The sequence below is a fragment of the Bufo gargarizans genome, chromosome 4 (genome assembly GCF_014858855.1).
Source record: "Bufo gargarizans isolate SCDJY-AF-19 chromosome 4, ASM1485885v1, whole genome shotgun sequence".
NCBI classification, from domain to species: domain Eukaryota; kingdom Metazoa; phylum Chordata; class Amphibia; order Anura; family Bufonidae; genus Bufo; species Bufo gargarizans.
Window position 1 is genome coordinate 54,264,776 of NC_058083.1, and position 16,268 is coordinate 54,281,043.

Sequence of the window (16,268 nt, forward strand, 5' to 3'; positions counted from 1 at the left end):
GTGAAACAGCGCGTTCTCAGGCCGGAAAGACCGCCACCAGTTCTTTGTTTGATATAAGCCCGGTCCGCTAATGGGATTATATAGGATAAGAAACCAACCTGCGGTAGCTTATAACTAGTCCGAAACACGGACATGGGGATTCGTGATCGAGATACAAGACAGCACAAGATTAAATTATATATTTAATCACCTTAAGGGCACACTAGATATAACACTATACACACAGAATATATACAGTGGTCTGAGGTTACAGATACAGATGGCGTGGTACAAACAGGGTTAAGCAAAACAAAAGTCAGTTTACCAGGTATAGGAGTCCTTTGGGTGGTGATGGATTCTTAGCTGTGGTCACATGGAAGGCAGTGATGTCAGCTGGTTGCAGGTCCCTCTAAACACATGGCATGATGTGACCTCCCTTCAGAGAAAGACACGCCCGCTTGCTGGCACAAGCCTTTTAACCTGTAGCCGGTCCCTCCCCTCCCGGCCTCTGGGAGCGGTCCAACCCACCCCCCCACCCCCCCCACCCCCCCCGCTGGGCTGGCAGCCAGGGGCATACATAGAAATCATGGGGCCCCATAGCAAAACTGAGAATTGCCCCCCCCCTCCCAATAAAAAGTACAATTATTAAAGCCAATTAGTGAGGGTGCGGGGTGCATTAGGGGATTAGGGGTTAAATAAAAGGTTAGGCTGTGTTCACATCACGTTTTTGCCATCCGTTTTTACGTATATTTTTTTGGGGGAAAAAGAGATAAAAAAAGTGCAGCACCCAACACTTTTCTATCCTGCAGAGTCCAGTAGAAAAAATGTATACGTTAACACGTACATTTTTCTTTCAAACTCTATAATGAAGGATGCCACTGTATGTATACATGATACAGATGTATGGATATACGGATGGCAAAAACGGGATATGAACTCAGCCTTACTCTTTAAAGGGGTATTCCCATCTCAGACAATGGGGGCATATCGCTAGGGACCCTCACCTACAACGAGAATGAAGCGGGGAGAGCTGTGGCTGGAGGACCCCAGATTTCCCGTGGTCCGTCCACCACAAAGCGTTGCTCCCATAGAAGTGAATGGGAGCGCACCGCGCATGTGGGGCCCATGCTCCCATTCATTTCTATGGGGCAGACGGCAATAGCCAAGCTATTTTCGGCGGTCCCATAGAAATGAATGGAGGGCGGCTGTGCATGCGCAGTGCGCCCTCTGTTCATTTCCCGGCTCTGTTCTCATTGTAGGTGCGGGTCTTAGCGGTGGAACCCGCACCTATCAGACAATGGGGGGCATATCCTAGCATATCCTGATTGAAGGAGCGTTGCAGCTGCTCACTCTCCTCTCCCTCCCTCCTTCCACTCGGGGCCCAGCCTGCTGTTATCAGCGCAGCACTAGCGCTGCGCATAGTGAGAAATTAAAATGTAAATATGTAATGTCACTGGGGCGTTTGGGGTGGCAATGGGCCCCTTATTGACACTGGGCACGGGGCTGCCGACCCAAACGCCCCTATTATTTACCATTTCCAGGTATTTATCTCTCTACTGGTACTGCAGCGTGTAGACTGCCGGTATTCAGGGAAACATGGGAAGGGGTAACACCTTTAATCACCTCTGGCCCCTTTACACAACCTTGACCCATAACAAACAACACAGACAACTGTATCATTTAATTGCTGGGTGGTGATCGGCCACAGCTTCTTTATTAAAGCGGCAAACCTTAATAAACCATATTATCAGAGCAGTATGCCAAACGCTGGACTCCCAGCGGGCAAGTTAAACCGTAATCATCAGAGCGGTATGCCCACCGCTGGACTCCCAGCAGGCAAGTTAAACCGTAATCATCAGGGCGGTATGCCCACCGCTGGACTCCCAGCAGGCAAGTTAAACCGTAATCATCAGGGCGGTATGCCCACCGCTGGACTCCCAGCAGGCAAGTTAAACCGTAATCATCAGGGCGGTATGCCCACCGCTGGACTCCCAGCAGGCAAGTTAAACCGTAATCATCAGAGCAGTATGCCCACAGCTGGACTCCCAGCGGGCAAGCACGCCATCTGCTCCCACCATATCTCCGCTGTACTCAAATGCCGCCACGGAGGAGACCCGTTCTCCAAACGGGGCTCCGACCACCACCCAGCGGAACAGGGTCTGATTAAAACCTACTCATAGGCCGGAAAAAAGGAACTACCGACTAACACACAAAAAGAACACGCACCATCAAAACCAATGCCAATAAGAAAACAGGTTGAAGAAAACAGGGGATAGAAACCTGTGAGGAGAACACAGCCCAACCCCCAAATAAAAGACAAGACAAACCTCCATGACGGACAGTGTACAGTTCTGACGTCCCGTAAACAAGCAGGCATACCGGAGCTGGAGGGGGGTACAGAATAAGGCAACCCAACTCCCATAAAGCTACCCACAGGACTGAGCCACTAAAAGAGGGAATCCCCTGCGTCCGGGGAAAGAAGGCCAGAGAGGTCGTTGATTCAGCTGTAAGCCCTGCACCATATAGATACAACAACCGATAACGGAGACAAACCACCACCCCATGACCTATACCTTCGAATTGTACCAACGCATTCTCAAACATAGCCCAGAAACAACCCACCTGGGAGAATATCACCAACCTCCCAAAATGACCGAGATAAACATATGTAAGAACCGTGAGGTACAAAGCTACGGAATAGGCCAGGGAACTGACCCAGCCGGATCTCCAGCATCACTGCGCCCCTGGAACAACTCTATACCAACCACCCGGGATCCCGGATACCGTTACCAAAACTTCCACCTCTCGACAATCAAAAACGCCCACCGGGACGAGGTCCTCTCCCCGAACCCACGGAAGATATCCGAAAGGACAACCAGGAAACCGCTGAACGCAACGACTTGAAAGAAAAAACAATTAGCCTGAGCAGCCACCACATAGAGGATCAATCATAAAACTGGCCACAGAATACCTCTACTCCATACTTTTTTTTTTTTTTTTTTTTCTGAAATGACCTCATGCTCATCTTCAAATTATGTAACAAATTAGTCATATATGTTCCAAGTTCCATAATAAATTATACATATATTAATTTTCGCAATGTAAAACTATAGAAGAAACAAAAACCACATTTTCCTACTTTTTTTTTTTTTTTTAGTAACAATTCATTTGAGAAAAAGGAATAGAAGCACGATCACAGCAAAGGCACAACCGAATAACCAACTAACCGCCGTATTGAAACCGGGCGGAGGAGGAGGTACACACCACCTGCATCGACAGATTGGTAATGTATAGACGGGCGAAAGCCCAACGAAACTACTACCCCGCAAAACGCTGTACGGCCTAGAATGAAGAGACAAACACCTGATGAAACAACAATAGATCAAAACAAAAAGCTGAAGAAGACGACAAATGACCTACCAAAGTAAATACTCACTTATAACAACCACATCGCAATTGGAACGATGCATGAAAACTACATTCCGGAGGGTCAGCATGCCGGCCTGTGAAGGCCAAAAAGGCCAAACAGCGTGTCCGATCAGCCGCAAAACCGATAAGAACGGGAAACGAAAGGCTGCAGGTTAAAGAGAAAGTACATGAAATGTGTTTGCATCTGTTAAAAGCTAAACCCTGAGCAACGACGAACGGACCCGGATATCCGGTCACGGATACTAACAATAATACCTGGGACACGGATCACAAAAGATATACCCAAATAGAGGGAGTGGGCAAACGTACAAACCCAGCAACCGCTGCGCCAAATAAGCCAGAGCTTAGAAAATATTAAATGCACAAAGTTATCTCCACTACCGAATGTTCCTGCCAGGATTAAAATACCACCTCGTAAACCAGAAGCAAGAAAGCAACCACTACACAAAGGGATATCTATTCATGTCCAGTAATACATTGTTATATTCTATTCTTCTATCATTTCTTTTATTTCAATAGTTAATGATTATTTATTTTTATTTTTTTTTTATTTTTTTGTCATTGTCCCCTGAATATATGAACGAAACCATGCCCACATGACAGCATTGAAAGCAAAAATAGAACAGATTAAATGACTATTATCATTATTATTTCTAATCTATGCTGACCACTGCCCATGCTCTACTAAGTTAATACATCATAATCACAGAATATGCGAAATACCGCACATATCAAGTCACCCCAGGTATAAACATAACATGCGCAATAGTATGCAATTTTTTTTTTTTTTTTTTTTTACTTAATTATTCATTACTACTTTTCTTTACTTCTTAATTATTTTACTCATTATTAGCAATTATATTTTTTTTTATATATTTATTTATGTAGTATTTATTCATTCTCACATATTATAATCACATTTATATATATTTTTTTTTCTTCATATATATATATATATATATATTTTCCCTTTTTTTTTTATTTTTTTTATTTACTATATACCCATCTACCGAGAATGAACCAGTGGGAGCTATACTAAAGGAGGCACACTACACCAAAGGCTAAAGCATTCACCCACACAAGCCATAAGAGAGAGTACAAACATACGGCGACACTAAATATCCCAAAATCAAACCCATAGCGTACCATTTCAACACACACCAACCATATTCATTTAAACACTTGCAAATCATTTATTCGCCGTCTTGATGTAAAATAGCAAGCTAAAAGAAATATAAGATTTAGAAACCCAAAACGTCACACAAAATACGTAACTCGGGGAATGTTTTTTTTTTTTGAAAATGCACGCATCTAAGGCTACTTTCACACTTGCGCTTGATCGGATCCGTTCTGAACGGATCCGATCATATTAATGCAGACGGAGGCTCCGTTCAGTACGGATCCGTCTGCATTAATAACTTTAAAAAAATTCGCAAGTGCGCAAGTGCGCAAGTAGCCTGCGCGGATCCGTTCAGACTTTCAATGTAAAGTCAATGGGGGACGGATCCGCTTGAAGATTGAGCCATATGGTGACATCTTCAAGCGGATCCGTCCCCATTGACTTACATTGTAAGTCTGGACGGATCCGCACGGATCCGCACGCCTCCGCACGGCCAGGCGGACACCCGAACGCTGCAAGCAGCGTTCAGCTGTCCGCCTGTCCGTGCGGAGGCGAGCGGAGCGGAGGCTGAACGCCGCCAGACTGATGCAGTCTGAGCGGATCCGCTCCATTCAGACTGCTTCAGGGCTGGACGGCTGCGTTCGGGTCCGCTCGTGAGCCCCTTCAAACGGAGCTCACGAGCGGACAGCCGAACGCTAGTGTGAAAGTAGCCTTAGAGTGTGCATCGGTACTCACCCGGCGTAGTGTAAACAGGGACGGCGCCACCGAAGACGCAGGCACAGGAACTGCAAACACATGGCCGGTCAAGAGAGGGACAAAATGGAGCAGAGGGCAGGGAGCGGGGAGGGGGGGGGAGAGGCGGGAGTTACCACCGGCCTCATAGCTTAAGAGCCGGGGCTGCACGCAGATGCGGCAGCCCCCGGCCAGAACCGCGAATAGGAGCAGGGGGGGGGGAGGGTGCCAGGGAAAGCCGGTAACGCTCCAAATGAGCCGGCCAACTCTCACCCTCCACATGCAAACTCGCAAGGAGACCGGGAGGCCGCAACTCCCGCATAAGCTTGGAGTGGACAGAGCAAAGAGGGAGCATACCTCTCCAATTTTTGCTTCCACTTTCAAGAGGAAGTGCTGGAACGAGGGGAGGGGTATATGTACCTTCAGGATTCCTGAACCGCCCCCATCCTGTCTGATGTTACACCAGAGAATTAACCTCTTAACAGCCGACCTAATCTACCACCTGCTTAAACCTTACATGACGGGGCCAGATCCCAGAACGACCCAAAGGGGAATGGGGGAGGGAGGACCATCAGTCCCTAAGCACCCTCCCTATATAGTCGGGCGCTTGCCATTCAGGTCAGGAAGGGGGTGGAGCAATGCAGCCTGGCCGGGCCCCCTAACCTCACGGGCCCTATAGCCAGTGCGTCGTCTGCCTATATTGACGGTACGCCAAAGCTGGCAGCAAATGACCCACAAAACCCTTTACAGTTCATAGCTCTAGACCAGAAGGTCACAGGGAGATGGTTCTGGAACCAACAGACCCAACTGGGTTCCAGCTACAATTACAGTCCAAGCATGGTACAGTTATTGGGTTTTGTGTGGGGAGATATGTATATCTCCCTTCCCTGGCATCCCACCGCCAGACTAAAACCATGGGCATGTTCATTGTGGCCACCGGGACACAAATATGTATCCGGGCAATTCATAATTCCTTATTAATTCCCGGTTCCATGCTGTCTTCTTGATTCGATTGAACTGGGGAATGGTTTAGACCCCCGACAGGGAGGTTTTCCTGCCGGTTCCATGCTGTCTGAATGGGGTGTGAAATTGTAAACAAAGGTGGCCTGCAAGAAGTTCTCTGCTATATAGCAGAGTTCACTACCTCTGCTACCTTTCAGCAAATGGTGGGTGTGGGGACATGGCTGACAGTAAATATTAATCCACATTCCTCACACATATCTTTTGGAATTATGGCAAAAAGTTCACCCTTGGTTTCATCAGACCATAACACCTTTTCCCACATGCTTTTGGGAGACTTCAGATGTGTTTTAGCAAAATGTAGCCTGGCTTGAATGTTTTTCTTCCTAAGAAAAGGCTTCCATCTTGCCACTCTACCCCATAGCCCAGACATATGAAGAATACGGGAGATTGTTGTCACATGTACCACACAGCCAGGACTTGCCAGATATTTCTGCAGCTCCTTTAATGTTGCTGTAGGCCTCTTGGTCGCCTCCCAGACCAGTTTTCTTCTTGTCTTTTCATCAATTTTGGAGGGACGTCCAGTTCTTGGTAATGTCACTGTTGTGCCATATTTTCTCCACTTGATGATGACGGTCTCCACTGTGTTCCATGGTATATCTAATGCCTTGGAAATTCTTTTGTACCCTTCTCCTGACTGATACCTTTTAACAATGAGATCCCTCTGATGCTTTGTAAGCTCTCTGTGGACCATGGCTTCTGCTGTGGGATGTGACTAAGAAAATTTCAGGAAAGACCAACTAGAGCAGCTGAGCTTTATTTGGTGTTAATCAGAGGCACTTTACATGATGGCCGGTGTATGCTGACTGCTATTTAACAGGATTGTGAATGTGATTGCTTAATTCTGAACACAGCTACATCCCCAGTTATAAGAGGGTGTGCACACTTATGCAACCACATTATTTTTTTATTTTTTTGTTTTCTTCCCTCCACCTAAAAGATTTCAGTTTGTTTTTCAATTGAGTTGTACAGTTTATAGGTCACATTAAAGGTGGAAAAAGTTCTGAAATGATTTATCGTTGTCTCTTTTTTTTACAGCATTTTAACAGGGCTGTGTAGACTTTTTATATCCACTGTATGTGTGTGTATACAGTGAGGCCGGTCCATCGGACCACATGTCTGAAGAGATATACAGTATGTACAAGGCTGCAGCTGATGCCTGTGCAGACCTTGACTCTCGATCAGCCCTGGCATGAGCAACAGGATACTACAACTGCAGTGGTTGGGAGTTGTAGTAATTTCAATGCTGCAACTCTGATGGCTTATGCCAGTGCTGCATATGGCTAAATCGCTAAGGTCAGCTCAGGCTTCCGGACAACGGGGGTTCTCCTGAAATATAAAACTGAAGGCTATCTCTGAACTTCACAGCAGAACATCTCAGCTCAGTTGTAACCACTGCCAATCAAGGAGCTGAGCTACATCTGACTGATCAGCCACCTCTAACCCAGGAGTAGGGCTGCTCCTTCCACTTCACCCTGGCTGTGGCTTACTCATGTTGCCTGCCCTATCAGTCAGCCCGTAGGTGTGTGCTTCCATTGGCTCTTATTGGGCCAGTGGACATATATCCTAATCTCTCCAGCCTATGGCTAAACTCCCTGGGGTCTTCCCCTGCAGTAGAATAGGTTGAGCAATAGGTTCTCTAGCTTGAAGTTCCGGGGAACGTGCCCTGTTACTCCGTTCTGTTTACCGGATTTGACATTCTGCTGCCTGACCTGACCTCTGCCTGACTCCCGAATTGACCCAGTGCCACTTGCCCTGACCTTTGGACTGTTTTCTGGATAGACCAAACTTCTGTTGGCCCTGACCTTGGCCTTTCAATGACTCAGTATGTTCTGTATGTTTTATTCTTTGTAACATTTTGTTATTTGAAATTGTTACAGATAAATTCTTGGACCTTCTGCTGAAGTTATCATCCCAGGTCAGTCTGGTGCCCATTTGCTTCTATGTTCAGTGCACAGAAATCACATTGCTTATCTGAGTGAAGTCAGGCGATATGTAGATAGATATGAGATAGATAGATCAGAGATAGATAGATACGAGATAGATAGATAATGTAGGTAGATGATTGAAAATCCACTGTAATGCTGATGGTGTCCCCTCTCCATATATTTATGTACAGAGTTCCTCACACTCCATAGCCGCCTGCGTCTTGGAAAAGCTGTGGGATTTTATGATGTCAGGCAGCGTTCTTCAGGAGAACCACACGCTCAGAATCCTGGATATTCTTGGAAATTTGACAAGAAATTCTACAGAAGGGAATCTGCAACTTAATGTGGAGACAGTGATAGTGAGTGTCACCATGCATCCCATTATTACCAGTCGGTAAATCTAGACATCTGGGACTGATAAAGAATCCACACATACAAACCATAGTTCCCCATGTGAATTGTGACCTATGACGTCACTGTGTCTGTGTATTGTACGAGGTATGAAGTGCTGCAGACATTGTGTAGTCAGAGCCACAGATCTTCTTCTCCCTGCGTGTTTTTCGTTGTCACTGAATCTCCTCAGGGCAGCATCTTGAAGAAGATATAAAGTTATTGCCAAGCACTGATCTCTGCCCCTTTCTGCAGTGGACCGGAATTTACACACCGCTTGTGACATGCTGCATGCTGCTGCACAGAGCACAGTCTGCTGCCTCTCCTGTGCCATGTACTTACCGCAGCTGCTTGCAATCTGGGACCACCACAATCTGATATTTACTAGAGAAGGGGCACCCCGGGGTGACCTCTGTATTATACCTCAAAAGTAAACCAATGAGTGACAAGCTTACTGTCAGGTCATTATATAATGCATGCTTATCGGTGGTAGCAAACAACCTGTTCAATAGCAAACTGCACGGTCGGATTTGTTATGCTTTTTAAAATTAAGCAAAGTTCCAAAGATTGTCCCTTATTTGGGGCAGATGCCTGCCGGTCACACAAGCAGTAATATTGAAAAAAACAGTAGCTTGTTCTGAACAAAATTCTCCCTTTTTCGGGAGCATCAGCAGAACAGTATGGAACCTGACGGACAAGATAGGAGATGAGCGGCTGTGGCGGGGTAGTAGTATTTGCAGCAGCAGTACAGTATGGAACCTGACGGACAAGATAGGAGATGAGCGGCTGTGGCGGGGTAGTAGTATTTGCAGCAGCAGTACAGTATGAAACCTGACAGACAAGGCAGGAGATGTGCAGCTGTGTAGGGGTAGAAGTAGCACTGCACTGTATGATGGTATTATTTAGGAATTGGGTTTACTGTACGGTGGTATTATGTAAGCAATGTATGGTGGTATTATTTGGGCACTTGGTGCACTGTATGGTGGTATTATTTGGGCACTTCTTGCACTATATAGTAGTAATAACCAGTTTTGTGGTATGATTTGGGCACTGGTTGCACTGTATGGTGGTATTATTTGGGCACTTGGTGCACTGTATGGTGGTATTATTTGGGCACTTCTTGCACTATATAGTAGTAATAACCAGTTTTGTGGTATGATTTGGGCACTGGTTGCACTGTATGGTGGTACTATTTGGGCACTGCGTGCACTGTATGGTGGTATTATTTGGGCACTGGCTGGCATATTATATAGACAACAAATATCCTTTTCTCTTGCAGAAATCCATCTACATTTTCAATGATCTGGTTTCCACCATCCCGGCAGATCCTTCTGTCAACGTCGACAAGTCCCTTGGCCCGAAGCTGCTGGAAAGTCTAGAAAATATCCTTTCATCAATGCTGGTCACGAATAAAACCTTTGAGGTGTCATGTGAGGCCCTGAGCTTCTACTGCTCTGCGCTCTCCTGTGACGAGCTATCTGGTGCCAATGTTGTGGGGCTCCAGTCAGGGGCTCAGTTATCTCTGTTCCTCACCCACCCTAATTATTCTTCTGACTGCTATGTGAATGTATTGTCCATGACCTACAGGCCACGACATGGAACCTTTAGCAGTCGGTATGGTGGAGAGGGTAACACATCAAATTCCTCTTTTTTGGCTAGTAACATATGGACTTACATCATCAACGCAAATAACACCCACTACAACATGAGTGAGATCAGCATGAACTTTACTTGCATCAACGCAAGCTGTGACCGCACCGCTGTGTGCACCTTTTGGGATTTCGACCTGAAGATGTGGTCTTCAGAAGGTTGCGTCACTCAAGTCATTAATGGAGTCACCCAGTGTCTATGCCGCCATCTCACATCCTTCTCTATCCTAATGTCTGATTACATCCCTATGAATCCTATTGATCGGGCCCTACTGGACTACATCACAACCATCGGCCTTACGATCTCCATAGTGTCTCTAGGTATCTGTGCCTCCATCCAAGTTATCCTCCAGAAGCAGAGCACCAACCTCCTTGGCTCCTACAGACATGTGGCCATCATCCATATCTCTCTCTTCTTGTTGGCAAGTCATGCCTCATTTTTGACGTCTAGCTTCATCAACCAGGATGCTCTCGAGAAGTTGTGTCTAGGCCTCACATTCGTAACACATTTCTCCCTGTTGGCCTACCTCTGCTGGACCTTGGTCCAGGGCCTGTTTCTGATGTGCCGATTACTTTTTGTTTTCCACCATGTTACAAAGAGAGAATTTTTGACTCTCTCCCTCGCGTTGGGATACGTCTGTCCTCTGGCTATCTCCGTAGGAACTTTCCTGGTGTATTTCCCACATCATTACAAGAAAAAGGATGCGTGTTGGTTGGAGGCCCAGTCCGGCGCCTTGATGTCGTTCCTCATACCCACAGTAGTGATCATGGTCGGAAACTTTACAGTGCTAATGCTTGTCATTGTGAAGCTCCTCCGGCCATCAATCTCTGAGGGGAAAAGTGAGGATGAAGAAGTGGTGAAGAAGATCACGAAGGCCGTTCTCATCTGCACCCCCCAGTTCGGGCTGACCTGGGCTATCGGGATACCTATGTATTTGGCCAAAACATCTATATTTCTTAACTACGTATTTGCCATTCTTAACCCTCTACAGGTAATTTCCTTTACAAAGAATGCCTCACCATCGACAATCATATTTGTCCAGATATGTTCTTAATGGGCAACTCTCAGCAGAATAAACCCCATTAAACATGGGTACGCCGTTCAGTAGGGTTGACTCTGCTGATTAGTAACCGTCTTGCAAAAATCGGTTGTGCCATTTCAGAGAAAAAAAGCTTATATACACAGGTGATATAAAAAGTCTACACACCTCTGTTAAAATGTCAGGTTTCTGTGATGTAACAAAATGAGACAAAGATAAATCATTTCAGAACTTTTTCCACCTTTAATGTGACCTATAAACTGCACAACTCAATTGAAAAACAAACTGAAATCTTTTAGGTGGAGGGAAGAAAACAAAAAAAAACTAAAATAATGTGGTTGCATAAGTGTGCACACCCTCTTATAACTGGGGATGTAGCTGTGTTCAGAATTAAGCAATCACATTCAGAATCCTGTTACATAGGAGTCAGCATACACCGGCCATCATGTAAAGTGCCTCTGATTAACCCCAAATAAAGTTCAGCTGCTCTAGTTGGTCTTTCCTGAAATTTTCTTAGTCTCTTCCCACAGGAAAAGACATGGTCCACAGAGAGCTTCCAAAGCATCAGAGGGATCTCATTGTTAGAAGGTATCAGTCAGGAGAAGGGTACAAAAGAATTCCCAAGGCATTAGATCTACCATGGAACACAGTGGAGACCGTCATCATCAAGTGGAGAAAATATGGCACAACAGTGACATTACCAAGAACTGGACGTCCCTCCAAAACTGATGAAAAGACAAGAAGAAAACTGGTCTGGGAGGCTATCCAGAGGCCTACAGCAACATTAAAGGAGCTGCAGGAATATCTGGCAAGTCCTGGCTGTGTGGTACATGTGACAACAATCTCCCGTATCCTTCATATGCCTGGGCTATGGGGTAGAGTGGCAAGATGGAAGCCTTTTCTTACCAAGAAAAACATCCAAGGCAGGTTACATTTTGCAAAAACATATCCGAAGTCTCCCAAAAGCATGTGGGAAAAGGTGTTATGGTGTGATGAGACCAAGGTTGAACTTTTTGGCAATATTTCCAAAAGATATGTTTGGTGCAAAAACAACACTGCACATCACCAAAAGAACACCATACCCACAGTGAAGCATGGCGGTGGCAGCATCATGCCAAGGGGCTGTTCTTCTTCAACTGGAATTATGATCAGTTCCAGATACCAGTCAATATTGGCACAAAACCTTCAGGCTTCTGCTAGAAAGCTGAACATGAAGAGGAACTTCATTTTTCAGCATGACAACGACCCAAAGCATACATCCAAATCAACAAAGGAATGGCTTCACCAGAACAAGATTAAAGTTTTGGAATGGCCCAGCCAGAGCCCAGACCTGAATCCGATTGGAAATCTGTGGGGTGATCTGAAGAGGGCTGTGCCCAGGAGATGCCCTCGCAATCTGACAGATTTGGAGTGTTTTTGCAGAGAAGAGTGGGCAAATCTTGCCAAGTCAAAATGTGCCATGCTGATAGACTCATACCCAAAAAGACTGAGTGCTGTAATAAAATCAAAAGATGCTTCAACAAAGTATTAGTTAAGGGTGTGCACACTTATGCAACCATATTATTTTATTGTTATATTTTTTCTTCCCTCCACCTAAAAGATTTCAGTTTGTTTTTCAATTGAGTTGTACAGTTTATAGGTCACATTAAAGGTGGAAAAAGTTCTGAAATGATTTATCTTTGTCTCATTTTTTTTTACAGCACAGAAACTTGACATTTTAACAGAGTGTAAACTTTTTATATCCACTGTAGATATATATATAATTTTTTTTAAAACAAAAATGGCCTTTAAAATGTATGAATTTTATTATTAGAACATCCCAACCAATGTGCTCTTATACATGTATACCTAAAGCCCCCATAGCACCCCCTGGACATCCAGTGGCCCCTATAGTGTCCCCCAGTATCTCAAATTCCCCCTTTAGTGGCCCCCCAGTAAAAGTAATGCTCTCCTTAGTGCCTCCTAGTATAAGTAATGCCCCTCTTAGTGCTTCCCAGTATAAATAATGCGCCTCTTACTGCCTCCCAGTATAAGCAATCCCCCCCTTAATGTCCCCCAGTATAAGTAATGTCCCACTTATTGCCTCCCAGTATAAGTAGTGCCCCCTTTAGTTCCTCCCAGTATAAGCAATTCTCCCCTTAATGTCCCCCAGTATAAGTAATGTCCCACTTATTGCCTCCCAGTATAAGTAATGCCCCCCTTAGTGCCTCCCAGTATAAGCAACTTCCCCCCTTAGTTCCTCCCAAAATAAGTAGTGTCCCCCTTAGTGCCTCCCAGTATAAGCAACTCCCCCCTTAGTTCCTCCCAGTATAAGTAGTGTCCCCCTTAGTGCCTCCCAGTATAAGCAACTCCCCCCCTTAGTTCCTCCCAGTATAAGTAATGTCCCACTTAGTGCCTCTCATTCTGCTCATCTCGACAAAAGCAAACTACTCCCCATATCTACTTGCACACACAGGAACACTCACTTCTCACTAGATGTAGCAGGACCTGATGCTCCCTGTGTGATCATGTGACATCACAATGCTGGTGGTGTCAGGTCCTGTTGCCTCCAGTATGGAGTATTATAAAAACAATTTTTGCAAATTCCATGTTAGAAAATCCATATGCCGCTCCTTCCCTACTGAGCCCTGCCATGTCCCCAAACAGTAGTCCTACAACCATGTAAGGGGTGTTGCCGTTTTCAGGAAAAAATGCAATACATTTTGAGGTGCTTTTTCTCCTGTTACACCTTTTGAAAATGAGTAATTTGGGGCTAAAAAGATACTTTATTGGAAATAAAATGTAATTTTTCATTTTCACAGCCAAATGTTTCTAAATTCTGTGAAACTCTTGTTATTCCTTGAGCGGTGCAGTTTCCATTTACCTTTTTTAGAGGTACCGCAGGGTCTCTTCAAATGTGACACGGCACCAGAGAACAATTCCAGCAAAATCTGCTCTCCATAAACAATACTGCACTCCTTCCCTTCTGAGCCCTACCGTGCGCCCATACAGCAGGTTTCGACCACATATGGGTTTTTTCTGTAAACTGCTGAACCAGCATAATAAATATTGAGGTTTGTTTGGCTTTTAACCCTTGCTGGGCTACAGGAGAAAATGGATTAAACTGTGCGCAAAAAAATATTTTGAAAAATTTCACCTCCATTTTTCTTTAATTCCTGTGGAACACCTAAAGGGTTAACAAAGCTCCAGAAATCAGTTTTGAATAATTTTTTTTTTTTGTAAATTCTTTATTTAGAATTTTTCAATTTTTCAATTCAATACTAGACTTGAATCGGATACTGAACAAGATACATTAAGTAAAGCGAACAACCTCGCCATGACAATTTGTTAAGTCAAATAAGCTCAATATCCAATGAAATAACACATAGGCATATGTAGGATAGCATGAAACAACTGGAGAGACGCCAGCCGTATAAAGATAAGGAGAGAAAGAGAGGGAAGGGGCATATTAAGGAAGAAGGGAAGAGGGAAGGGAAGGGAGGAAGGGAAAGGAGGAAAGGGAATAATCAACAACAAACCTCTCTCTCACAATCGGGATAAAAGAGACCTACAGTCAGCGGAGTCATAGAATTCCAACCAATGATTCCAAGTTTTAGTAAACACCTTCTCAGTATGTCTTATTGACGAGGTGAGGTCTTCCATTCTCATGGTCTCCTGGATTTTGTTGATCCACATGGCTACAGAGGGAGCAGTCGATTGCCTCCTGAGGCACGGGATACAAGCTCTTGCGGCGTTCACCAGATGTCTTACCACAGATTTTTTATAGGCGGATAGAGGAATCTCGCACTGATGGAGCAGGAAGAAAGCAGGCGTCTTAGGGAGGGTATATGAGGTGAATTTAGATGTAATCAACCACACCGAATCCCAGAAATCCGACAGGTGTGGACAGCTCCAGAATGTGTGCAGGATAGTGCCTCTCTCGGAGCCACAACGCCAACACAAAGGAGAGACTTGAGGAAAAATGGAATTAAGTCTAGTAGGGACCCTATACCAACGGGACATAAGTTTGAATCCAGCCTCTTGGACATTACTAGCAATAGATGTTTTGTGAATGCACGTATATAATCTTAATCTTTGTTCTGATGAGAGTGCGATATCTAGGTCTGCTTCCCACTGAGGTATATAGTTGGGAGGAGGTTGGTCGGGAGGGTTGAGTAGTAAGTTGTACATTCGAGAAAGGGTACGTCTCGACACCCCTGATTGATCGCAAAGAAACTCAAAATCCGTCTTGTCACGGACAAAGGATTCTGCTGGAGGAAGAGTGGCCATGTAATGTTTAAGTTGGAGCGACTGCCAGGGATTAATGTTAGGGGAAGCATCCATCTCCGAGATTTGTTGGGGGGTGAGCCATAAATTCGAGGCGATCAGATGATGGGCCCTGAATTTATTGCTATTCACCAGAACCCGAAATGGTCCGCGTTCCATCCCAGGGGGAAATTGTGGATTACCCAGGAGAGGGAACATAGGAGAGGGGGATGGTGAGATATTGGGGAGATTTTGAATAGTAGAAAAGACCTTCAGGGAAGGGCCTATAGTCGGATGCAAGCGAGCCTCCAACGGTATGTGACCAGCCAACCACGGAGTAGCAGGCAGAGGAGTAGACAGGAAAGATTGTTCAACTGAGATCCATTGCTTGTAGGCTTTGTGACGGCACCAATCCACAATTCTAAGGAGATGTGAAGCCCTGTGGTAGGACAGGAAATCCGGCAACCCTAGCCCCCCTTCTAGTTTGGGGCGAAAAAGTGTCGACCTGGCTATTCTGGATGGTTTGCCTGCCCAAATAAAGTGAGTCAGCATTTTTAAAAGGTTGTGAAAAAAGAGCCTAGGAATGTGAACCGGAAGGGCTTGAAAGAAGAAAAGGATTTTTGGTAATACATTCATTTTAAAAATCGAAATCCTCCCAAACCATGAGAACGTGTTCTTATGCCACCTGTCTAAGTCAGCTTTTATGGCCCGTAGAAGAGGCGGGTAGTTAACCTGA